The sequence below is a fragment of the Notamacropus eugenii genome, chromosome 6 (assembly GCF_028372415.1).
Source record: "Notamacropus eugenii isolate mMacEug1 chromosome 6, mMacEug1.pri_v2, whole genome shotgun sequence".
Taxonomy (NCBI): domain Eukaryota; kingdom Metazoa; phylum Chordata; class Mammalia; order Diprotodontia; family Macropodidae; genus Notamacropus; species Notamacropus eugenii.
In genome coordinates, this window is record NC_092877.1 from 12,733,041 (window position 1) to 12,760,827 (window position 27,787).

General features: G+C 34.9%; 1 pseudogene; it reads left to right on the forward strand.

Annotated features, from left to right (window-relative positions):
- The first annotated feature begins 3,439 nt into the window (after positions 1 to 3,439).
- On the forward strand, positions 3,440 to 27,699 carry LOC140511120 (ceramide transfer protein pseudogene; annotated as a pseudogene).
- The last annotated feature ends 88 nt before the right edge of the window (positions 27,700 to 27,787 follow it).

Genomic DNA, 27,787 nt, shown 5'->3' on the forward strand with positions numbered 1-27,787 from the left:
GGAATTGGGTTCAGGGAAATGAAAGGCCAGTTGAGGGGATTGCAGACTGAGGTGAATGCCAGATCAAGAGCAAGAATTCAAGGAAAGTTTAAGGTGGTTTCCAGAACCTGTACCCCATCACAAATACTAAGTCCATACAGAACTTGGATTTGATCCTAAGGCTTCTGACTTCAAATGCAATTTCCTTTCTGTCACACAATATCCACAAACCCAAATGCTTCCATTCTCCCTCTCTCTCTCTCTCTCTGTCTCTCTGTCTCTGTCTCTCTCTCTATCTCTCTCTCTGCTCTGAAACTGATTCCAAGTGAATTTCTTGTTTGGTATATATTTCATATAAATTCATTTTTTGAGATTTTTTTCACAGTGAAAAACACAGATAATTTGGAGAGGTTGAGGGCTGCACAATTGAGACAAAGAAAGAAGTATCTTGTTTGGAAGAATGTGAAAATTAAAATATTTAATTAAGGCAAAAGATCAGAGACTGTTTGTTAAATAATCTCTAACCCCAATCCAAAATTTTCAAATTGAAAAAATGATTCATATATGCACAACTACAGTCCTCTTCCACAGAATCACGAAGTTGGGAAAAAAAAAAAACTGTCAGGAGATACATGGTTGAATTCATACTTGATCAAATAACCCTGATGTGGGATGGAATCTGGACCCTCCCCCCCACTTTCCCATGAATTTCAAGAGCTCATACTCTGAACCCAGATTTTTGGTATTTGCCTGGGACATCGCATAATCCTTTAAACTGTCCTTTCATTGAGACTCCCAACCCATCCCAACCCTCCAGTTACCTCTGACCCAATTTCTTAATTTTCCGATACATTTTAGTCACTGGTGCCTTCACCAAAGCCCAAGGGATCTGGTCCATCCCAGCCCATCTTGATTATTTAATTAGCTTACTTGACACTTCATAATCTCATCCATACCCCCTTTCTTTATCACCTCCAGATTACCTCAGGCAATCCACCACTCCTTAATTCCATCCTGGGTCATCTCCAGTCCTCCTGATGAATCTCTGGTCACTGGATTCATATGACTCTGGAGGAGAAGTGAGGCTGGTGATCTGCACAGTCCTCCCTCACTCAAAACAAAATCAAGTGCAAGTCATGTCATTATTTCTCTGATGATATGGTCTTCTGAAAAGAAGGCTTGAGTGGCCAAATTCCTTTGAGGAAGACTTGTGCCCTTTACCTTTTCGTTGTGGGTTTCTCAAGACCCTAAGACCACAACACATGGTTATCTGACCAGGAATCAAACCCTGCCCTCTGACCTAAGAGTGCTGAATCCAAAGTACTGGACCACATTTGCCCCATAAGTAGAAGACTTTTTCTTCAGTTGAATCTATCATCTCTGAATGAAAATGACAAGAATTTTGAGAATATATGGTGACAGCTTTCTAGTATATCATAGAAAAAATCAAAATTGACCATTATCTCTATCCAAGATTTAGGAGAGGTGAAGCATTTCAAAGGATTCAGGGAAAGTAACAAGCAGAAAGTATCAGCCCTGGAAAAGTCATCAAGTTTCATAAATGAAATTTTGAAGATAAAAAAGAATCACTTATAAAGAGAAAGAAAACTGAACATTTCATGTTCTAACTCATGAAAATACATAGAGAAATGATCAATTAACTTCCAGTTAAGAACATTCAGCATTTTATATGTCCTATGATAGGGATAGCAGATAACAGAGGAGTCTGGACTAGACTGGGAAAATAGTTTGATGTATGCTAAAGCTGATAATGAGATGAACCTGATAACAAAAGAAATCTAAGAGCTGCAAGAAAGGTGTTTTTTGTTTGCTAATGATAATGAATTAAAAAAGAGAATCCAGGGGATTGGTAGAGATCTGAAGGTAAAGCAGCTTACATTCACCCTTTCCCTTTATTCTCTTCTAAAGAGATACTTTCTCATTGTACATTAGACAAAATAATTTGCTACTCAGACATTAATATTCAAAATAAGCAAGGAAGTAATATTGAGTCACCTAGTCACCCATGATTAATTCAGTTCCACTTGACAAAGTGAACGATATCCTGAAGTATGGATCAAAAGTGATAATGTGGCAACTGAGCAATTGTCACTGACAATTTAAAGACTGTGAATAACAGGAAGGCAATATGGAACTAAAAACAAGCAAATATCCCATTTTAAAGGTAAAAGAACAGAATCTGAAAGCTTCATTAAGGCCAATGATTTTGACTTCCTTGAAAGCCTTTACTAAAACACTTCATCAAAGGCTGGTTCATGCATATTGAAAAGAATAATCAAGAACTGAATGTTAAAAAATTAATGATTAGTCTGTGAGAAAAGTAAACAGAGATTACAAAGAAATAGCGTGAATTAATTTTAAAAAACTGTCATCCTGGATTAACTTGATTTCTTTTTTTTTTGATAGGAATACTAAACTAGAAGGCCTGATTGCTTTCAACTCCATGGAATAAGATGTCCCTGCCAAGATCATCTCTTCTAAATACATCTTTCCTATACTCACCACGATGTGTGTAACTCATGCCTTGATTTACACTGCTTCCCACAATCTGATCTATCCTATGATTAGAAGAAAGAATAACAAGCTCCTTCCAATACCTTCATTTCTAGAGGGCAGAAACTGGACTTGACTCTCTCCAGTTTGCATTTGCTGCCTTCCTATTGCAATTCCACAGAACAAGATGGCCTTTTGACAAATACATTGACATTGGTGTCCCATTTTCCTCTGGCCCCCCTCTGACTCATTTTGTGTGTTGCTTCATCCTTTAGACTTTAAGCTACTTAAAGATAGGGACTGTCTTTCTATTAACTGCATCCCCAGTGCTGAGCACAGTGCCTTGCACATAGTAGACACTTAAGAAAAAATTATTAAATTAATGCATTTGCTTCCTTTTCAAGTCAAGAGGCAATTATTAAAAATAAACAAACAAACACGTACAATGTGCCAGGCACTATATTATAAGCAGGAAGTATAAGAGAAAAGAAGAAACAAAAAACAAAGAAAACATGTTTGTTCTTGGTGAGTCAGTATTTTAATGGAATAGATAAAATTCAAAAAGAAAACAAAACAAACAAACAAACAAAAACTACAAGTATGTACAAAATACAAAGGAATATAACCTTAGACCCAAGGGGACTCTCTTCTTGTTCATGCAGATGAATGAACCCAGAGCAGGGAAAGAGAGAAACATCTCAGTCTGACTAATTTTAAAGATGCAAGCTTTCTGGCTACACAGTCAATCAAGAGACTACTCTTACCTATCTGGGAGGTGATGACAGAGTGTCTCCACACTAGGTAGTTTGAGCAAATCCAGATAAGTAATCATAGGGGGAAATCTTTTAGAATAAGAAGGTCTGAGAAAAGTATCCTTATAAGGAGATAGGACTTAAGACTTGAAGGAATTCTGGAAAGCTTTGCAACAGTGATGATAATAGAGAGAATGCCAGATATTAGGAATAATCAGTTGAAATACTTGGAGTCAGGAAATGAAGAGTTGCATGCAAGGAACAGCAAAGAGACCAGTGTCACTGGATCACAGAGTACCTGGAAGCGAGTGAGGGGTAAGAAGACCTTCAAAAAAGATCTTGAAAGGCCCCAGGTGATGAAGAGTTTTAAAGACAAAACAGAGAAAGTTATATTTGATCCTGGAAGTAATAGGAAGGGACTGGCATTTATTAATTGTGGGAAAGATGTGATTTTATTTTTAGTCCTGCACTTTAGGAAGATCAATTTGCCAGAGGAATGGAGGGTGGATTAGAGTGAAGTGAGACTTGAAGCTGGGAGAGTTTGCTATATTTGAGCAATGCATGATCAGCCAGGTGACTCACTGGATAGAACACTGGCCTTAGAATCAGAAAGATTTAATCTTCATGAATTCAAATCCAGCCTCAAACATTGTGATGACAAGCAAAGTAGGATCTTTTGCTGTTTTTATTTTATTGTTATCAGGTGTCTCTGATTGAATCTTGTCTTTATCAACCAAGAGTCTTTACTAGGAGTAAAGTACAGAAATAAGAGTTTCTTAAAGGAGAAACAGTATATGTATTCATATCATTAATTATTTTAATGTCATTAAAGATCTTCCCCAACCATGCATGAGACTGCACATTGAGGGGAGTTTGATTATGGGTGGTTTGTAGGATGGCTCAAACCTTTTGCTAAATTTCTAATGAGACACTAGGTCTCAAGGGATGTGATGCCTTCTGGCTCTAAAAAATGCCACTAAGGAGTTCCCCGTCCCTACCTTGCTTTGAAAACTCAGATGTTGGTGCTTCTCTCTCTGATAATTACGTATGTATGAACAGACAGTTATATGTCAGTCCATGCTGTATATCACAGAACTGATAACCTGTCTGTTGATTTTCATTTCCTCTGTATTTTCCTTGAAGTTCAGGGTTCTGACTCTTTCCCCTCAACTAACTGAATGATAAATGTGCTTGACTAAAGTGATTGTTGACCCCTGGAAAGTTACTTTCCTTTTAGAAAAGCAGATCAAAGAACCTGTGATAGCAGGCCCCCCAGCGTATGCTGGGGAACTTACTGTTACAGACATCTACTACATATGTGACCCTGAGCAAATCACTTTATTCTCCTTGCCTCAGTTTCCTCATCTGGAAAATAAACCAGAGAAGGAAATGGAAAATCACTCCAATCTTTGCCAACAATAACAACAGCAGCAATAGCAGCAAAGCATTTAATAAAATACCTCATACAATTCCTGTGGAGAAGATGGAAAGATATGCATTAGATGATAATTCAATGAGATAAATGGGTTCCAAATTACTTTAATATTTAGATTCATATTATTTAGCAATGGTAAAATGTCATTTTGGTAGATCAGTGGTGAAATGCCTTTGGAATCTCTGCTTGACTCTGGTATTTAAAATGTTGTTGTCAAATATTTGGAAAGGGTGTAGAAGGGATGCTTATATGTGCACAAGATAAAACCAATACCAAATAAATAAAATATTGATTGTGTAATAGTCAAGATAAAAACAAAACTTGATAGGCTACAATATCTGGGACTGCATTTAATAAAATGAAATTCAACAACCCTAAACCCTCTTATACTGGCATTCAAAATAATCAACATTGTAAGTACAGGATGAGTGGATGGGTTCAAGGTATTGTGCAGAGTTGGGCAGTTATTTTACTGGCAAAAAAAAAAAAAACAAAAACCTGGTAGATTTAATGGGTTCCAATTTCAAAATCAGCAAGCAAAACCTCACTAAAAAAATAATTCCTTCAAATTAGAATAGAGCAAATCGAAGTTAATGACTTTATGAGACATCAAATAATTACAAAACAGAACCAAAAGAATGAGAAAATGGAAGACAATGTGAAATATCTCATTGGAAAAACCACTGAACTGGAAAGCAGATACAGGAGAGATACTTTAAAATTATTGGGCTACCTGAAACATGATAAAAAAAAGAACCTAGACTTTATCTTTCAAGGAATTATCAAGGAAAATTGCCATGATTTTCCAGAGCCAAAGGTTACAATAGAAATTGTAACAATCCACTGATCACTTCATGAAAGAGATCCCAACAGGAAAACTCTTAGTAATATTGTAGCCAAAATCAAGAGTTCCCAAGTAAAGGAGAAAATATTGTAAGGGACTGGAAAGAAGCAATTTAAATATTGTGGAAATTGTCAGGTTTACATAATATCTAGCACCTTTCAAATTAAGGGATTGAAGGGCTTGGAATATGATATTCCAGAGATCAGAGGAGTTAGAATTAAAAACAAGAATCACCTACCCAGCAAAACTGAGTATCAGACTGTCAGGGAAAAAAATGGAATTTCAGTGAAATAAAGAATTTTAAAGCATTCTTGATGAACAGACCAGACCCGAATAGAAAATTTGACTTTCAAATAAAAGAATCAATCAAAGCATGAAAATGTAAACAAGAAAAGAAAGTCATAAGGGACTTATTAAAATTAAACTGTTTACATTCCTACATGGAAAAATGATATTTGTAACTCATGAGACCTTGCTTAGTATTAGCATAGTTGGAAAATATATACATCATATACATACACACACACACACACACACATATATGGAGAGAGAGAGAGCAAGATGAGTTGAATATGAAGAAATTATATCTAAAAATAAAATTAAGGACTGAGAGAAGAATATATTGGGAGAAGAATGGGAGGGATAGGATGTGGTAAATTATGTCTTGTAAAACAGACAAGAAAAATGTCTCACAATTGTTGAGGACCAGGGTGGAGTGCTGTTGACAAGATTAGGAAAGACCTTGGGGAAACTGTTTTTTGAGACTGTGCTCATTATCATCCGGAATGACTCTCCATGCCCCCCAGATGTTGCTGTCTCAGTGAGACAAACATGGGAACTACAGAAGACAAGGGATATGTAAAGTAGATGTCCTCTAGGCTAACAGTCTTTAAAGACAATAGGACTGGCCAAATCTCTGGGACTGGAGATGAGCAGAATGTCACATAGGCTTGCAGTTTCTGTCTATAAATACCTTGACCCTCAGATCAATAAATGGAACTGGTCTATCTTTTCCCACCTCCCATGTCTCTTTTCTTCAACCACTTCACTGAGCTGTGTAGGGACGTGGGCCGTCCACTACACACAATGGAGGGAAAGAGGTAGGAGGGAATGAGCTAACTTTACTTTCACTGGATTTGGCTTATGGTGGAATAACATACACACTCCATTGGGTTATCTTACTGTTCAGGAAAGTAAGAGGAAAGGGGATAATGATGGGAGGATGTGAGGAGGGAGAGCAGATTGAGGAAGGAAGTCAGAAGCAAATACTTTTAAAAAAGGACAGGGTCAAAATTAAAAACCGAATCAGTGGTGGGAGATATAGTTAGTCTTTCACACTTGACTATTTCATGACTATTATGTAAGTGTTTTGCATAACTATACATGTATACCTTATATTAAATTGCTTACTTTCTCAATGAGAGTGGGTGGGAATGGAAGAAGGGGGAGAATTTGTAATTCAAAAATTAAAAACAAATGTTAAAATTGTTTTTACATGCAACTGGGACATAAGATATGTAGACAATTGGGTATAGAAATCTATCTTGCCCTACAAGAAAGTAAGGAGGGAGAGAATAAAGGGTGTAAAGGAGAAATGGAAGAGAGGGAAGCCTGGGGGAAAGGGTAATCAAAATACATGTCATATTGGGGTGTGGGAAGGGGAGAGATGGGGAGAAAATCTGGAACTCAAAATCTTGTGTAAATGAACATTTAAAACTAAAAATATATTTAAAAAAAAATGAGGGTTTAGCAGAAATCATCAGGTCAGACTTAGTGATCTCTCCAATACTCTCCCACTGTAGAATTCTGCCTGGTTCATCAATGCTACCTTTAAAAACAAGAACCAAGACCCTGCCTTAAAGAACTGTTGAACAATTATTGCTTTCTCATTGTAAACACAACTTTCCAAATACATTTTGGTGAACATTTAAACCTTCTCAACATTGTTGGAAAGGGGATATTGGATTGTGTTATCTAATAGCTTGAACTTAGGAAAGGAAGAAAAAACTCATAAACAAGATTAAGTTAATGTGCATTCTAGTGAGAACTAAAGAGATCCTATGAAAACAGCTGGTATGTGATCAATTCATCATAAGAATGAAAGTTTATGAATTTCCTTGGGAACAGATTTCATTAATTGGTTAGACAAATTAAAAATGGCCAAGTATATAAAGATATGATTCATACAAAAATGTACAATAGATGTTTTGCTAAATGATGATCCTCTCCTATTAATGGAATAAGCTGCTCTTTATTTGGTTTAAAGATATGGGAAATGTCTCTTTCTCCAAATACCTCATCTGGCAAATAGTAAAGTGTCTGGAATTCCACAATTTGAGCTGAATGCCTTTGTTTTAGAAATTCCTATGACCCCTAGGAAACTTTTTAAAAAATCTCCTTGTAAACTAGAAAAAATTACACATTAATTCTAGATACCTCAGAAAATATGAGCTGCAAAGTTACAAGAACTTACCTAATTTCTTGAATGATTCATGAACAATCTATACAAAGGTAAGAATTAAACAATCTTTCCAAATAATGTAAGAACTCAGTGTTTTGCCATTTGATTTCCTGAGAGCTCTAATTATTAGAAATATATCTTAAAGTAAAACAAAAATGGTCTTCCTGATAATTTCAAAGTCATATTCTTTTCTTTTTTTGGTATAATTTTTTTCTTGATATGTTTTACCATCACTACAGCTCTTCATATATCATCTTCTTTCCTTCTCCCAGATAGCAAATCCTTATAAATATATATACATATACACACATATACATATATGTATGTTTACATAAATACATACAATCACATGCAGAAATACACCCATATATGTATGTAAGCACATATATGTATATGTATATGTACATATACAGATATACATATATAGAGATATATGTACACACTTACACATGTGTGTATCTGTGTGTGTGTATCTGACATTTTATGAAAGGTTTTGAAACCATAAGCTTCTGCCTCTGTAAATAAAGACAGATAGAATATAGTTTAAGAATGTGTATACTTGCCAAGATGATGGAAAAAAAAAAACAGTGACTAGTCTGATATCTCAAAAATCCTCCTCCAAACAATACTAAAATGAGACTTCAATAAAAATTCTAGAGCTGTAGAACTAAGAAAAGACTAAGTAATAGACATTTTCAGGCCAAAACAACTTAGAAAGTTTATAGGAAATTTCTGTCTCACTTTGGCGAGAGTGGTGCATGGGCCAGTCAGTGTGCACAGGCCAAGTTATCATCAGGCCTTGGGGGCAACTGAATTGGCAGTGAATGCTCCCAGAGCTCTCGGTCTCTAGACTATAAGAAAGTCATACAACTGGTAAGAAGGTGATTACAGGGGATCCTTTTCAGGCACTAGAAGTAGGACTCTATTGTATTGCCTATCAGCAGCTCCAGGTCACAATTCTAGAGAGGAGAACTAGCACACTAGAGGATGAGGCCACCATGTAACAGGGACCCTGGTGACAGTTCTGGAATGGAAAAGAGTGCTTATTACAAATGAAATGCCAAGAGACAAGGTTTCTAGGTATTAAAAATGAATTTATTAATTAGGGTGTTCAATAATTAGCAAATTGATGGCTAGTGCTTTCTCTCAGAAATCAAAGACGTTAAACCAGAGTCCCAAACAAGGATAAATTCAGTTACATCTTGCTGATAGCCAATTACTGGGAGCTCCCTTGACAAGAATATAGCAGCACCTAACTGGTAGATATCAAATGAGAAGATCAACTCAGAGCTCTCAACTCCTCCTGATCACTCATAATAGTGTGGGTGGCTTGTGGCAGCAACTAAGAAATGAGACTTGGTCATAAGTTTTAAGTGTTCTCCAGCACTTTGTACATCTTCTCTTTAGTTTTGTTTCTTCTTCAGGACTCAAGACCCCCTGAAATCTAATTAAGGGAGAAAGATCACATGAACGGATCTTGGTAACTCTCAGTAGTGAGCACCAGCACAGTTTAGCTTTTGTTTATCAGATAAACAAAGGGACCCAGCCCAGTCCTGAGAGAAGATGGTATATAAACATATTCCTCAATAAGTTTCTTAAAGTGTTTTTTTTTCTACAAGTAGTAAAACTAAAAAATGAGGATTTTAAACAGAGAAGGGAATATTACTAACTAATATTAATGATCAAATAATACACTAAAATTAATTTTCCTCATTGTGATCATTAAAAATCACAACACAGATGAGGGGAGCAGGTCATACCACCTTGGAAGAACTGAAAATTTACAGACCATCAGAATTAGCTTTGAAAACAGTGCATAAAAAACACTGAAGCTTCAGAAACTGCCCCCTCCACCCTGGAAGCAGAGCCCAACTTAAACATAAAGTTAAAAGATAAGAAATATGCTAGAAAAAATGAGCAAGCAGCAACAACAACAATAACAAAAGGAACCTAACAATAGAAAGTTACAGTGGTAATGGGGAATATTGAAACAGAAAATCAAAAGTAGACAACAAAATCAAAATGGCCACATACAAAGATTTAAAGCAAAAAAAAAGTGCCTTGGCCTCAGAACCAAGACAAATTTCTGAAAATTCTCCAAAAGGATTTTAAATTTGAATAAGAGAGGCAGGAAAAAAAGATTGGGAAAATAAATGTGATGCGAGAAGATCATAAAAAACAAAACAAAACAGCCAACAATTTCTGAAAGGAAACACAAAAAAACAACACCTTAAGAAAAGGAAAAGAAGGAGGATCTCAAGGCAAAATGCCTGCCACACTCAGAGAGAGAAATATGGAAGTCACTCACATATTGTAGCAGATCATGTTTGTGTATGTGTATGTGTTTGTGTATCATGTTCTGATTTGTTATACGATTTCTTTCATTTATCTTAGTCTGACTACATAGCATGACTATAGTGAAAATATACTCAATAGGAAAGTATATGTAGAATCTATACAGAATTGTATGCAGTCGTGGGGAGGGAGGGGGGTAGTGGGGAGTAGGTGGGGAGGGATAAAATCGCAATTGTATGGCAGTGATTGTTAAACATTACAAAATAAAAAAAAATAAAATAAAACAAAAAGAGTAAGACAACAAGCTGGGTTGAGAAGAGGAGATCAACATTTAGAAATAAATGTGTTTAAAGGCAAAAACATAAATGAATTAAAAAATATCAATTAAAAATTAAAAAAAAAAAAAGAAGAAAAGGAAAAGAAAAAGCAGACTAGGCCAAATGGTAAAAGAGGCATAAAACTATATAGAAAACAGAATAAGCATTTTGAAAAAGAGGTTTAAAAAATTACTGAAGAAAAGAACTGGCCAAATGGAGAAGAAGGTACAAAATATTACAAAAAGATATTCCTCAAAAATTAGAACTGGACAAGTTGGAGCTAACGACTCCATGAGATATCAAAGAGCAATGAAACAAAATCAAAAGAAGGGGAAAAAAACCTAAAAGAAAATATGAAATATCTCATTGGATAAATCAACTGACCTGGAACATAGACTGAGGAGAGATAATTTAAGAATTATTTGACTACCTAAAATCCATGAACATAAAAAGAGTCTAGATATCATTTCTCAAGAAATTATCAAGGAAAACAGCTCTCAAATCCTAGATCCTGAGGGAAAAATAGAAAGTGAAAGAATCCATGTATCATCTCCTGCAAGATATTACATAATGAAAACCCCCTGGAATATTACAGCCAAATTCCAGAGTTCCCAGATAAAGGAGAAAATATTGCAAATAGCCAGAAAGAAATAACTCAAATAATTCCGCAGCCTCATCAAGATAACACAAGATTTAGCAGTCTTAATATTAAGGGATCAGAGGTCTTGAAATATGATATGATATTTCAGAAGGCCAAGGTGCTAGGATTATAAAACACAATCATTTACTCAACAAAACTGAATATAATCCTTTGGGGGAATATTTATATTTGATGAAATAGAGGACTTTCAAGCATTACTGATGAAAAGATCAGAGCAGAATAGAAAATTTGACACTGAAATACAAGAAACTAAAGAAACATTAGAAGGTAAATTGGAAATGAACAATAAGGGATTCAATGAGGATAAACAGCATTCCTAAGAACTTTACCATTATTAGGGTAGTTCAGAGTAGTATAAATAGAAAGAGGGCATGGGTATGAGTTGACTATGATGGAATTATATCTAAAAACAAAAAAAAAATTAAGGGATGAGAAAGATGCAAAATGAGGAGGAAGATGTCGAATGGATTAAATTATCTCACATAAATGAGGCATGGAAGAGCTTTGTTTATTAAAAAAATACATATTTATGTTAATGCATTATAATAAAAATATACATTGGAGGGCAAGATATTGGAAGGGTATGGCAGACAACTCGAATCTACTTTCATCAGAATTATCTCAAAGGGAGAATACCATACACACTTAGTTGTGTACAGAAGTCTATTTTACCTTGCAGATAAGTAGGAAGGGAAGAGCATAAGAGATGAGAGTAAAGGGCAGCTGATAGAAGTGAAGGTAGATTTGGTTAAGTGGTGGTTCAAGAAGAAAAAAAAATTAAGGAAGGACAGGGTAAAAAGAAGAGAGAAAAGATTTAGCAGGTGAGAGCAGCAGCAATCACAACTGTGAAAAAAAAAATTACAGCATGTTTCTCTGATACAGGCCTCACTTCTCAAATATGCGAAAGACTTAGCCAAATTTTAAGACTAAAAATTATTCTCCAGTAGATGTGGTCAAAGAAGATGAACAGGTCATTTTCAGAAGAAAAAAGTCCAAGCTATCTATGGCCAATGAAAATGCTCTCAATAACTTTTGATTATAGAAATGCAAATTAAAACAACTCTGAGGTACCAACTCACACTTATTAGATTGACTAATAAAAGGAAAATAACAAATGTTGAGGGGGACATAGGAAAATTGAGACACTAATACAGTTTTCTGTGGAATTGTGAACTGATTCAACCATTCTGGAGAGCAATTTGGAACTATCCCAAAGGGTTATAAAACTGTGCATCCTTATTGGCCCAGCAATACCATTACTAGATTTATGTCCTAAAGAGATTAAAATAAAAGAACATGCACGCGCACGCACACACACGCGCGCTCGCGCATGCGTGCGATACAATTTATAGTGGTTCTTTCTGTGGTGGCAAAGAATTGGAAATTGAAGGGATGCCTATCACTTGATGAATAGCTAAGGAAGTTACACTATATGGTTGTGATAGAATAATTTTGTGCCATAAGAAATGACATATACTATATTTTCAGAAAAAAAAATACCTGGATTGTGAAAAGTCAAGTGAACAGAACCAGGAAAAGAGTGTACACAGTAATAGAGATATTATACAATGGTCAGCCATAAAATCATTTAGCTCTTCTTAGCAATACAAAGATCCAAGAGAATTCCAAAGGGTTTATGATGAAAAATTCTACCCACTTTCCTGTAAATAATGGTTGAAATCTCAATGTAGAATGAAGCATACTCTTTTCATAACCTTTTTACCTCTTGTTTGGGGGAAAGGTGGTAGGTCTCTCTTTTTACTCAAAATATGAATAATATAGAAATATATTTTGCATGAATGAATATATATAACCTGTATCAAATTGTTTGCCTTTTCAATAAAGGGGGACAAGAGCAAGGGAGAAAATTTGGAACTCAAAATTTAAGAAAATTGAATGTTAAAAATTGTTTTTATATGTAACTGGAAAAAAACAAATATTAAAAATGAATATATTTTTGGAACTTGAAAAGAAATTAAAAATAGTTTTTATATGAACACACAGCTACATATCAAAGAGAGAAAATGTCCAATGTCACTGGGCATGTGTGTTTCAGACCTACAACAGTACTTGCTAATGTATTGATAAATAGGCTGTTGGAGAGTGAGAAATTGATGCGGACACCCAGACCTGTGTGAATAGGAGGACTCTGCCCCCCTTGACAGTTAAAAGGATTTTAGCAAAAGGGTAGGGTTTTGAGGGAATGATAATGAGTTCAGTTTTGGACATATTGTTAAAACAATCATATCAGAATGTCCACTAGGCAGTTGGAAAAACGAGGTGAGAAGATTAAATAGCTCAGGAAAGAATCTGTATGGAGATCATAGTTGAAAACATGGGAGCTGATGAGATTATAAAGCAAAATTCCATAGAGGGAGAAGGCCTAGCATAAAGCATTGGAAGACTGACATGGATAATGAGTGTTACTTGGTTGGGAATCCAGGAAAAAGGAATGAGAAGTAATCAGTCACGGAAGAAAAAATCTAGGAGAGATTAACTTCATAAAAATCTGGAGAGAAAAGAGTATCAAGGATAGAACATTTATCAACATTCAAAGCCCGCAGAAAAACTAATAAAAATAGAGAATTAAGAGATAGCTGTTCAATTTGACAAGAGATTATTGATAATGTTGGAGAAAGTTGTTTTAATTGGCTGGTGGTGTCTGATTACACAAAGTTAAAAGTATGACACAAAAAGAAGTGGAGTCACTGATTGAAGATTTTCATCTTACAGAGTTGTGCCTCAAAAGGGAAGAGAGATATAGAATCATAGCTAGTAGGAATAATGACACATAAGGTGTTTATTATGTATGGTTGGGGCTAGGTAATAGGCATCCATCAAAGCAGTAGGCAAACAGGGAAAAGAAGAAAGAGAATAAAAAAATAATTCTCTTTCTTCTTTTCCCTGTTTGCTAAAAATAACATTTGCTAAGTACTTACTAGGTTCTAGGCACTATACCAAAGGCTAAAGATAAATATACAAATGTTAAATTATTTGCCACATTCATATACATCCCCCTTTTTCAAAGCATATATGTTTGCCTCTTAATTATAGTGCTCACAAATTGAGAAAATTAATAAGTACTAAAGAGGAAAACTCAATTCCCACCAGTACCACCGGTAATGGAGTGTCATAAAGTTAGGCAGAAAAATAATAATGTTATAGATCCCATTTGAGATGGTAGGTGTTAGCACAATTCAACAGGGAAATATCTACTAGGAATTGCAAAGTGAGCAACGAACATGTGAATATGAGGAATTTGGTAACCTTAGTGTGGTCTAGTGAGGGCCAGGCTTTATTCTGGCCTCTATTATTCATCATATGTTGAATATGAAATAATAACAATTAATAATACCAAGAGCACTGTCTCGGAGACGGTAACACAGAAGGTCTTTCTGCATGGTTTGAAAATGAAAGAAGATTAATGTTAAAAGATCTGAGAATTTTCTGAAGCAGAAATTCATGTCTACTGAATGAGAATGATTATGGAATTCAGTTCCCCTCTGACCTGGGGCATAAAAATGAAGACATTACCCAAATTTTTCATCCAGAAAAACAGTTATCCCACTGCTAAATATCTAAGTGAAATATGAGATGAGAAAAGAGGGAATTAAAATGAAAGAGTTCTTTTAAAATTGAAAGAAAGCAAAGCTATTATGAATCAATTCATAAATCTTAACTCCATGTATATTAAAAAAAAGAGTACTCACTCACAACTCACATGCAAGGTCAAACAAGTACCAAAGTTGTTTCACAATATTTTTGAGCCAATTTGATCTGTCATTTCCAAAAAAAAAAAAAAAAAATGAACACTGGTTACTCTACATTCTTTATCTAAAACTATTCACTTTGGGGTGTAAAGGAGAATTCTGGTGCTGGGAAGAAATTTGAAAACCTAAAAATCATTCCCTCCCAGAAAATTATGGACATGCCAGTCTTGATATGGAGGCAGAATAAAAATCTGCATTTCTTTCATGCCTCATTGCTAGATAGTCTCTTCTACATTTTAAGGTTGATGATATTCTTTAACACTATTTTAAAGGTCCAAGACCTGAAAATAAAATAACGCCTACTCAGGCACTCTATTTCTTAACCAGTGACAAACTGTTTTACATAATAGTTTGAGATCTGGTATTGCAAGGTCACCTTCCATCATACACACACATACACACACACTCACATTTATTTAATTTCTTCCTTTAATATATTGACCTTTTATTCCTCCAGCTGAATTTCATTAGTATTTTTTCTAGTATCATAAAGTAAGTCTTTAATAGTCTGATTTATATGGAACAAAATTAGTAAATTAGTTTAAGTGGTACTGACATTGACATTTATGATTTTGGTTGAACTCACTCCCAAGCAATGAATACTTCTCCACGTAGTAAGTTCTTTCTTTATTTCTTGAGGGAATGTTTCATAATTCTGTTCTTATAGTTCATCTCTTTGTCTTGGCAGGTGGATTTTCAAGAATTTTGGGGTGTAGGGTGTATTCAGGGAGAACCAGTACCTTTGATGGAATGGCTGCCAAGCCCTTTTGGGGGTTCTTTCCACCCTTTGGTGTCCACCTGTTCTGCCTAACTCTCATCTGTGGCTCCAAGAAGCTGCATCATGCACAGCAGCCACACCTGGTTAAACTGTTTCAGCAGATGGGTCAAAGCAGGTTGAGAGTAACCAAGAGTTCTCAAACCCGTTGTTGAATTAGAGGAGTGTCTATCCAAAGCATATGAAGACTTCATCTGGTGGAATAGGCAGATGAGAACAATTTCTTCCAACGGCCATGAAGGCAGATGAAGCAGGTGATGTGGAGCACTTAGAGTTTAGTTAGACACTGAAGACACCAAGGTCGTCAACTGCATCCTGAGCCATCACCAGTCATCTTGACTCTGTCCTGCCACTGGATTATGACAACTCTGGAAGAGAGAGTGAGGCTGATGACTTCATGCTACTCTGCCTCACTTAAATCCAATTTACACACTAATCAAAAAAAGACGTCCAAGAATTTTATGTTTGCAGATATTGTATACCAAATTTCTCTTTTTATATCTTCCTGTTGAGTTTTGTTGGCAATATATGGAAGTGTTGAAGATTCATGTAAGTTCATTTTATGTCCTGTAATTTTGCTAAAATTCTTCATTGTTTTGACTAGCATTTTTAGTTGACTATCACCCATCTGTATACAATGATATTCTGGTTTCCTCATTGTCTATGAATATTCCTGCAGTTTTCGTGGGTTATTTTTTTTTTTTTGGCCTTATTGCTATCATCAGTATTTCCAGTATAATGTTGAATAGTAATGATCATAATAGACATACTTGTTTCACCCCTGATCTTACTGAAAATGATTCTAGTTTCTTCCCATCAGAGGTTTTAAATAAATACTACTCATCATTTCTTTAAAAAGTACCATTTATTTTTATGTTTTCTCCTGCTGTTTGTAGGAATCCCAGTTGTATTTTTCCAAAAAAAAAAAATATTTCTGGAACTATTGATACAATCACATATTTTTATCTTTGTTTTTTGTTACCGATGTGGTAAGTTTTGCTTACGGTTTTCCTAATATTAAATGGGCCCTGAGTTCCTCATATAAATCCAGCCTGGTAGTACTGTACAATCATTTGATATCATGCTGGTTGTAATCTCCTTGCTAGTATTACATTTAATTTTTATACATAGATAATTATTAGGGAGATTGTTCTATAGTTTTATTTCTCTGATTTTGTTTTCCATAGTTTAGGTATCAAAACCATATTTATGTCAGTAAGAGAATTTGGTAGGATTCTTTATATAATTATTTTCAGACATTTTATATAGTAATGGAATTAGTTGTACCTAAAGAGTTTTTCTTAAATTTACCTGTACATTGTCTATTTCTGTTGTTTTTGTTGTTTGTTTTGTTTTTCTTTTTGGTTGATTTTGGTTTAAGTTTTGTTGTTGTTTTCCCTTGGAGAGGTCATTAATGGCTTGTACAACTTATTCTTTTAAGATGGATTCTTTGAAGTATACTACTCTCTTTTCTGTGAATCTAAGCAATTTATATTTTTGTAAATATCTACCCATTTCATTTAGACTGTAAGATTTAGATGGCATATAGTTGGGCAAAATAGTTCCTAATGATTACTTTATTTTCTTCTTCTTTTTAATGAATAGTTTAATTAATTTAGTTATTTTTAGTCCCAACATTTATTTCCGCAAGATTTTGAGTTCCAAATGTTCTCCCCATCTCTCCCCTGCTCCACTCCAAAACACCGTGCATTCTGATTACCCTTTCCACCAATCTGCCCTCCCTTCTGTTAAAACCCTCCACTCCCTTATCCCCATCTCCTGTATTTTCTTGTAGGACAAGATAAATTTCTGTACCCCATTACCTGTATTTCTTATTTCCCAGATGCATGCGAAAACAATTCTATATATATATTCCTTAAACTTTGAGCTCCAACTTATGTCCCTCCCTCCCTCCCTACTCATCCCCATTAAGAAGGCAAGCAATTCAATATAGGATATATTTGTGTAGTTTTGCTAAGGACTTCTATAATAGTTATGTTGTGAAAGATTAATTATATTTCCTTCCATCTTATCCTGCCCCCATTTTTTTTTATTCTCTCTTTAGACCTTGTCTTTCCCATAAAGGAATTACTCTTTCTTACTTCCTCCTCCCATTTACCCTCCCTTCTATCATCATGCACCCCACTTATCCTCTTCTACCCCACGTTCCTGCAGTGTAAGACAGATTTTCATACCAAATCAAGTGTGCATGTTATTCGCCTCTTAAGCCAAATGAGATGAGAACAAGTTTCACTTTTTCCTGATTCCCTCCTCCCTTTCCCCTCCACTGAAAAAGTTTTTCTTGCCTTTTTTATGAGAGATAACTTGCCTCATTCTGTTTCTCCATTTTTCCTCCAAATATATTCCTATAACAACTTAATTTTATTTTTTTAGGTATCATCCCTTCCTATTCAAAGCACTGTGTCTCTCTCACTCTCTTGCTCTCCATATCTATCTATCTATCTATCTATCTATCTATCTATCTATCTATCTATCTATCTATCTATCTATCTATCTATGTATCTATCTATCTATCAATAGATATAGGTATGTATATATATGCATGCAAATACATATATACGCATGTATGTATATATGTATGTATACATATATACACATATATAGATACAGATATATATCTATATAAATATATGTATAATCCCTCCAAGTACTCAAATACTAAGAAAAATTTCAAGAGTTGCAGATATTAAATTTCCATATAGGAATGTAAACAGTTCGGCTTTAGTAAGTCTCTTAATATTTCTCTTTCCTGTTTAGCTTTTCATGTTTCTCTTGATTCTTGTGTTTGAAAGTCAAATTTTCTATTCAGTTCTGGTCTTTTCATCAAGAATGCTTGAAAGTTCTCATTTTCATTGAATGATCATTTTTTTACCCTGAAGGATTATCCTCAGTTTTCCTGGGTAGATGATTTTTGTTTTTAATCCTAGTTCCTTTGATTTCTGGAATATCATATTCCAAGCCCTGTGATCTCCTGATGTAGAAGCTGATAGATCTTGTGTTATCTTGATTGCATTTCCACAATACTAGAACTATTTTTTCTGACTACTTGCAATATTTTCTCCTTGACCTACGAAGTCTGCAATTTGGTTACAATATTCCTAGGAGTTATTCTTTTTGCTTCTCTTTCAGAAGTAATTGGTAGTTTCTTTCAATATTTATTTTACCCTTTGTTTCTAGAATATCAGGGCAGTTTTCCCTGATAGTTTCATGAAAGATGAGGTCTAGGCTCTTTTTTAGATCATGGGTTTCAAATAGTCCCATAATCCACAAATTGTCTCTCCTGGATCTATTTTCTAGGTCAGTGTTTTTCCAATGAGATATTTGACCTTCTTTTTTCATTCTTTTGGTTTTGTTTTGTAATTTCTTGGTTTCTCATAAAGTCATTAGCTTCCATCTGGTCTATTCTAATATTTAAAGAACTATTTTATTTAATGAGCTTTTGAACCTCCTTTTCCACTTGGCTAATTCAGCTTTTTAAAGCATTCTTCTCCTCATTGGCTTTTTGGGACTCTTTTGCCATTTGAGTTAGTCTATTTTAAAAGATGTTATTTTCTTCAACATTTCTTGGGTTTCCTTTAGCAAGTTGTTGACTTGCTTCTCATGATTTTCTTGCATCACTCTCATTTCTCTTCCCAATTTTTCCCCTACCTCTTTTACTTGATTTTCAAAATCTTTTTTGAGCTCTTCCATGGTCTGAGATCCTTGCATATTTATTTTGGAGATTATGGATGAAGAAGCCTTGTCTTTTATGTCTTCCTCTCATGGTATATATTGTTCTTCCTCATCCTGAAAGGATGGAAGAAAATACCCGTTCACCAAGAAAGTAACCTTCTAGAGTCATTGTTTTCCCTTTTGGGGGGCACTTTCCCAGTCAGTTACTTGACTTTTGAGTCCTTTTTCAAGAGGAGGATATACTCCAGGGTCCTGTAAGTTTTCAGTTCCTACAAAGTGGCACAATCAAGGGAGAGTTTACTCATTTCTTGGCCAGCGCTCTGATCTGGAAGCTACTAAAACTTTTCTGCCCAAGATTTTCAAACAGAATTCCTTTTCCAGTGCCTCCACCAGTCCCACCATACCAGTGCTATTCCTCATCGCAGAACTGCCACTCAGGGCTGAGACCCAGATCAATGGTTCATTTCCCCCTTGGTCTTTAGGCCAAGGGCTCCAAAAATGGATGCTGCTGCTGCCACTGCCTGAGGCTGGGGCTAGGGGAGGACCCTACTCCCTTCTCACCTAGGTGAAAAAGCTTTCTCACTGACTTTTGAAGCTGTCTTTGGCTTTTGTGGGTTAAGGGTTCTGGGAACCATAACTACTGCCACGGATTCTACCCCTGAGCCCTGCTCTGGTCCTGTTCCTGAAGGTAGATGTGGCCAAGGCTGGAATGGTTTCCATATTCTGCACTTCGCTCCACACCCAGTGTGATAGACCTTTCCTGTTGACCTTCCAGGCTGCCTTGGGCTGGATATCGTTTTCACTCTGTCATTTTGTGGCTTCTGCTGCTCTAGAATTTGTTTAGAGTCATTTTTACAAGTATTTTATGGACTGTGGGGGAAGAGCTAGAGTAGGTGCATCTTTCTACTCTGCCATCTTGTCTCTGCCCCTTTATTTCCTTCTTAATTTATTAATTTTAATAATTAAAATAATTTTAATAATAATAATTTAATTTATTAATAATAATAATTAATTTATTGATTTATTTTCTTCTTCATATATGATGCTAGTAATGTGTTAAATTATTAAATTTCTTCTTGTTACATCAAATTAGTCAATGATTTATATATTTTATTTAATATAATAAAAGTTACTTGGCTTTATTAATTAAATATTTCCTTTTTCCTTTCCAATTTTATTAATCTACCATTTGATTTTCAGAAGTCTGTTTTGGTGTTTAACTGACAATTTTTAAGTTTCTTGTTTTCCTAGTTTTTGTTTTTGTTTTTTTGTTGTAGTTCACTGTTTTTTCGTCTGATAATAATCTCTTTTTTGATGTAAGCATTTAGATATATAAATATTCCCCTATATATTACTTTTTCTGCATATTTTAGTATGTTATTTAATTGTCATTTTCCTTAATGAAATTCTTCAGTGTTTTAATGTTTTGTTTTTTGACTCCCTCATTCTTTAGGAAAAGATTGTTTTTGCTGGTTAGCTGTTCTGTCATGTCTGAATCTTTGTGACCCATAACATACTAGACACTTCTGTCCTATACTGGTTCCCAAAATCTTTATAAGCTCATGTTCATTGTTTCCAAGACACTATCTATGCATCTCATCCTCTGCTGTACCATTTTCCTTTTGGCTTCAATCTTTCCCAGTGAGTTCTGTCTTCTCATTATATGGCCAAGATATTCAAGCTTCAACTTCAGCATTTGTCCTTCAAATGAATAGTCAGAGTTAATATCTTTATTGAATACTTTGACTTATTTTCTGTCTAATACCCTCTCAAAAGTCTCCTCTAGTCCCACAATTCAAAAATATCAATTCCGTGGTCCTCAACTTTCCTTACAATCCAACTCTCACAGCCATACATTGCTACTGTAAAGACAGACACAGTCACACACACACACACACACACACACACACACACACACGCACAGTTCTTAACTGTAGAACTTTGTTGGTAAGTAAATGTCTTTTCTTTTTAGTATGCTCTGTAGATTTTCATACCTTTCCTTCCAAAAAGCTAGTATCTTGTAATTTCGTATCTGCACTCACCATCTGTGGTGATCTCTGATACAAATAATGTAAAATCAGCACTGCTTTTGGTTGTTCTTACCTTACTTGCCAGGAGGGTATGGGATCAGATGCCAAGATCTTAGGTTTTTTAAATGTTAAGCTTCAAGCCAACTTTTACATTGTCTTCTTTCATCCTCAGCAAGAAGCTTCTTAATTCCTCTTCAAATTTTAATGCCAAAGTGCTTTACCTGAATATCTGAGATTGTTGATATTTCTCCTCACAAACTTAGTTCTGACTTTTGATTCATTCACCCCTGCATTTAACATCATGTACTCTGCACATAAGCTAAATAAATAAATAAGGTGATAATATAGGGCCTTTCTATACTCCTTTCCCAATCTTGAACAAATCAGTTGTTTCATGTTTGATTGTAACTGCTGCTTCTTGACCAACATACAGATTCTTCAGGAGACTAATAAGGTGATCTGCTCCTACCATATTTTTAAGGACTTACCAAAATTTATTGTGATCTGCATAGTCAAAAGTTTTAGTGTAGACATAATGGAGAAGTAGATTTTTTTTTCCTGGACCTCACTTGCTTTCTCCATAATCCAGAGAATGTTGGCAATTTGGTCTCTAATTTCTTTGCCTCTTCAAAAAACATCCTGTACTTCTGGTATTTTGAGTTCAAATAATACTGAAGTGTAGCTTGAGGTATTTTAAATATAACTGTTTGATGGTTTCAACATTCTTTGGATATTCCCTTTTTTAGAATTGGGATGAATTAGAAATTAGAATTAGAAACTGATTTTTCCAATCCAGTGGCCACTTTTGAGTTTTCCAAATTGCTGGCATATTGGATGTAATGATTTAAAAGTATCATTTTTCAGAATTTTAAACTAGTGACTTCTACCAGCGTTATATAGCTAAATTAATTTCAAATTATTTTTAATATGATTCAAAGGCCTTGTATTGGATATATGTTTATTACATTTTGGTTTTAAACTGAATATAATATTTGTGCTTCTGCAGTTTATCAGGCTTTATGGCCTAATTCATAGGGTTTTTTTGCATGAAGTTGCCACCCACAGCTGAGAAATAGACATGCTCCTTTGTATTATCATTCAATATTTTCCCAGTTATCTATCATTTTTAACTTTTCTAAATTTCTATTTATCTTCTTAACTTCTTTTTTATTTTATGATTAGATTTATCTATGAATGAAAGGGGGTAATTTGAGTTCCTTCAATAGTGCTTCCATGATAGTGCTATATGAGAAAAGTTTCCTAACTGCCCTCCTGCTCTGCTCTCTAGCCTTCACCTAAGTAGGTTTAAAACCTACATTTTCTCAAACTACATAAACCTACAAAATATGATGATGTCAAAAATTTAGAATTTAAAATCATATTATTTGAATTTGTTTCAAACACATGTGTGTATATGTGTGTTTTCCCATGAGAATCTTTCATGCTCTAAATCAACCAAGATTTAAAGAATTCTCTATGGAAGACATACTTATATCTATGCAATCAAACTACCTAACTATATACTTACATATGAATACTTACATACAGACATATATATATGTATATATATACATGCATATACATATTTATATATTCTGATAGGTCAATGTATATGTGTGTGTAGATATATATTATTTTCCCTATCATAATACGTTCTCACATACTTGTGTATTTTTCTATATGTAAAAACATATATTCATATGTAGCATGAATAAGGCACATCTAATCCATCCATTCATCTATCTCATCCATTCATCTAATATATGTATCTATCTATTCATGTACCTATGTACATTTGACCTTAAGTCTTAAAATTCTGAAACTTTCAAAGGAAAGTGGAGCAAGCATGGATACTAGAGTCAGAGGTACCAAGTTTAATTTCTACTTCTCCCACTTACTATTTCCTTTAAGTTAGGTGAGTCATTTTACCTCCTTGGCCCCCATTGCCACATCCTCTTTTGTTATTCAACAGATTTGAACTAGATGGTTGCTTCTGGCATAAAATAGATGATTTAATTATTTTATTTATTAAGATTTGGGACATTATTTCAAAAAGCTGCAATATAATAAAACAATGGAGAACTGTAAATGAAACCTACACTAACACCTTTCCAACCTCTTCTTTCCACTTGACTCTGAGTGTCTCAAAACTTTACTCACAGGAACAGTTGGGAGAGAGAGAGAGAAAAAGAGAGAGAGAGAAAGAGAGAGAGAGACAGAGAGACAGAGAGAGACAGAGAGAGAGACAGAGAGAGACAAAGAGAGAGACAGAGAGAGATAGAGAGAAGAGACACAGAAAGAGCATACTACATGTCCAGAAGAATTCTGATTACAGAAAGAGCATACTCCAGAAGCATTGTGATTCTCCTTTATAAACCTTTTAAAATGTCATTCTTTGAAATGGTAAGATACATTTTTACCAAGAGTAAAGGAAACTGAAACTTCAAAAGGTACGAATTCAGTTGGGAATTCAACAATCATAAAGCTAAAGTGGATTCTAAATTTGACAAACTATACCCTCCCATCCCAACTATGCGCTGCTTCAAAGAATGATTTCTTTTTATCTATTTTAAAATTGTTGGCTTTTAATTCCAACTCATGTCTTTGTTCTTTCCTTCCAACATTCATTTCTTATTTCCTCTCAGCATTTAGAGGTTATTTTTTCTGCCTTTACATTTTTTCAGTACATTACAGAAAGCACTTTTTATTCTTTTCAGTGTAGTAAATATAAATGCAGATAATAGCATGATAACACAGATGAGCAGGAAGGAAAATAATGTCGAATAGACGACCGTATTTTTTCCCACATCATTCCTCTCTCACTGACAGTGCTATATTTACACATATGTGCTAAACAAGGAAAAGTCATTCTTCTATTCGACATGTATTATCAAGTGTCCACTGTGTAGAAGTGCCAGTGTTAAGTGTTGACAAAATGAAATTGAATTTACAATTGGAAGAGACCTTAGGGACTCCTTCCATGAAGACCCTCATTTTAAAGCCAAAGAAGCTATAAAGACACAGGTAAAATAGAGGATGTTGATACTAGGTAGATAATCTTTATATTTCTGCAGTTTCTTACTTTGTGTTGTGTCAAAAAATTGATTTGATCGCCTTATTCATGGTACATTGAAGGAGAAACATTCAATTTCACAGACTTTTTTTTGTTATTGTTTAATTAATTTATTTCCTGCTGTGTTGGTTGTGGGCATAAGATTACAAAGTTAAAAGGGATCCTCCTTTGGCTTCTCTTTTAAAGAACTTTGAAGTCCAGAGAAGTTCATAAGAGTGTCTAGAACCTCTAGCACTAAGACTTGGTGGAAGGGCAATAGGTTTGAAATCAAGTGACCCAGATTTGGATTCCAGATTTACTACTTCTTACCTATGTTGCATTGATTGATTCCTTTGATTTCTCTGGACATAATTGTTTCCATCTTTAAAATGAAGAAATTAAATGAAATCACCTACCCACTCTTCATATTTTCCATTTTACAATGTCTTGCACATGGTGTCAGGATTAGGATTTGAGAAAAGAAGGAAGACAATATTCTTCTTTGGAAAACAAAGTAATTTAAATTTATTTTTTCAACATGTATACTAAATGGCTAGTGGCATTATAATACAACATAGAGAGTATAGGAGCTGTAATTGAAAGATGTGAATTCGTATCCTACTTTTGGCCAAGGCTTGTGGTGGGACCTCTCTGTGATTCTTAGTTTTCTTGTACTTAGCTGGACTAATCAACTGCCTTCTCTTCTAAGATCATTATGAGGATCAAATGACATAAAAGATGTAATAAGTTCTTCAATGACTGAAATATGAAGAGTGTCATATACTACTATTACAATAATATTAATAATAATAATAACAATAATAATAATAATAATAATACACAATGTTGCACAATGGATGGAAAGGTAGTTTTGGAATCAGGGAGATCTGATACTGACTTTGACCCTAGATAAACCACTAAACCATTCAGTACCCCAGGAAAATCCATAAAATGACGTTCAGATTAATTGACTTCCCAAATATCAAACTCCTATAGTGATTTTTACCCCCAACTAAATGCTCTCAGCCCTAAATTATTGCATGTATGCAAATGCATACAAATATATAAATGCAGACATATGTATATACAATTTCACTCATTTTGTATTTATGTGATATATATGTACTTTTATCTATCTCCCTTACTAGAATAAAAATTCTTGAGTAGGCGCTGCTCTCCTGTTTGGCAGTATTGCCTCCACGTCAGATAACCAGAGCTGGAACTCACTGGGCTCTGAGGAAGATCCGGGGACCGAGTCCAGGCCACCTGTTGAACTCTGTGGGGTCCTAAACAAGTAGACAAACTACATTCATAGGTGGCAGAATCACTGGGGAGTACTGAGAAACAACACTGAGTTATTACAAGACTGAGAATGAAACAGAGTATGGATTTTGGAGATCTATCTGTATCAGCAAGGCTATTACGACGCCTCATGATTTTGATGAATGCCAATTTGATATCAGTGTAAATGATAGTGTCTGGTATCCATGAGCTCAGGATCTAGATCATAGATAACAGTGGATAGATGCTACTGAACAACACAAGACTGAATCTGGTTATGGATCATTATAAACTTGCGCAATATGGCTCAATGGTATCACTTGTGTCCAAGTAAGTGGTTATTCAGCAACATCCACCTCATCATTCAAGAAAGGCCACAGTTTGCATGAGAAATTGGCTGAAACGGAAACCTTTAGAGACATTCTATGTAGACAAGTTGATACTTTACAGAAGTACTTTGATGCCTGTGCAGATGCAGTCTCCAAGGATGAACGTCAGAGGGAAACAGTGGTAGAAGATGAAGATGATTTTCCTACAACACGTGCTGATGGAGGTTTATTTCATAATACAAATGGCAATAAAGAAAAGTTATTTCCACATGTGATACCCAAAGGAAGTAATGGCATAGACTTTAAAGAGGAAGCTATTACATTTAAAGCACCTACTGCTGGAATACTTGCTATACTTTTTCATTGTATTTAATTCATGGCAAAAGGTGAGGACAGCTGGCAAAAGAGACTGGATAAGGAAATTGAAAAAAAAAAAGGATAGAAGATGCCTACAAAAATGCTGTGACCATACTTAAGAAAAACTCAAATTTTGGAGAAGCAGATTATGAGGAAAGTTTAAATAATCTAATAAATGAAGAGGAATTCTTTAATATTGAAGATGCTCTTGACAGACAAGATAAAATAAAAAAAACAGTCACAGAATGAAAAGAGCCAAATGCACTACCCTACATCCCTACTACCATCTAGTGATGTTTATTCTTCTGTGGGTACTCAAAGATTTGTCCAAGAGGTTGAAGAGATGTTGAACATCACGTGACTTACTTTATACAGGATGTAGGTGGAGATGACAATTGTCATTTAGTGGTAGAAGGAGAGATGAAGGTTTATAAAAGAGAGACAGAGGAAAATGGAATAGTTCTAGATTCACTGAAAGCTACTCATGCAGATAAAGGAGTGACAGGACATGAGGTCTGCAGTTACTTCTGGAATGTTGAAGTTTGCAATGACTAGGAAACAACTACAGAAAATTTGCATGTCCTGAAAAAGTTGTCTGAAACTGCTGTCATCATTTACCAGACTCAAAAGAGGGTGTGTCATGCTTCTCAACATGAAATGTTATACCTCTCTGCTATTCAGAAGATATCAGCTTTGACTGAAAATGACCCTGAAACTTGGATTGTGTATAATTTTTCTGTGGATCATGAAAGTGCATCCATAAGCAATGAATGTGTCCATGCCTATAATATGTCAAACTTTGGTAAGCCCACCAAAGGGAAATCAAGAAATAAGCAGAGCCAATATGCTACACAAGATAACATACGTGGCTAATGTGAACCTGGATCATGGACATCAGCTTCAATTTTAAGGGCAGTGGCAAAATGAGAATATCCCTTGTTTCTAAAACATTTCACATCCTATGTCCAAGAAAAAAGTGCGGGGAAACCAATTTTGTTCTAGTGTTAACAGTAACTAAAGCAAGGCTCTGTGAACATTCTGTATTGGAGCAGTTAAGCAAAATTAATGCTCTAAGCTGGAATGTAGGATCTACAGTCCTTCCTGTAGCCCACGACTTTGGCTTTGTGCACTGAAATGAAGAAACCCTACAATAATGAATTTGTATACCTATACATCAGTGTCAGTTGCTTTTGAAGAAATTTTCATTATTTGAAAACAATGGTTTTGTCAATTTTATTCCAT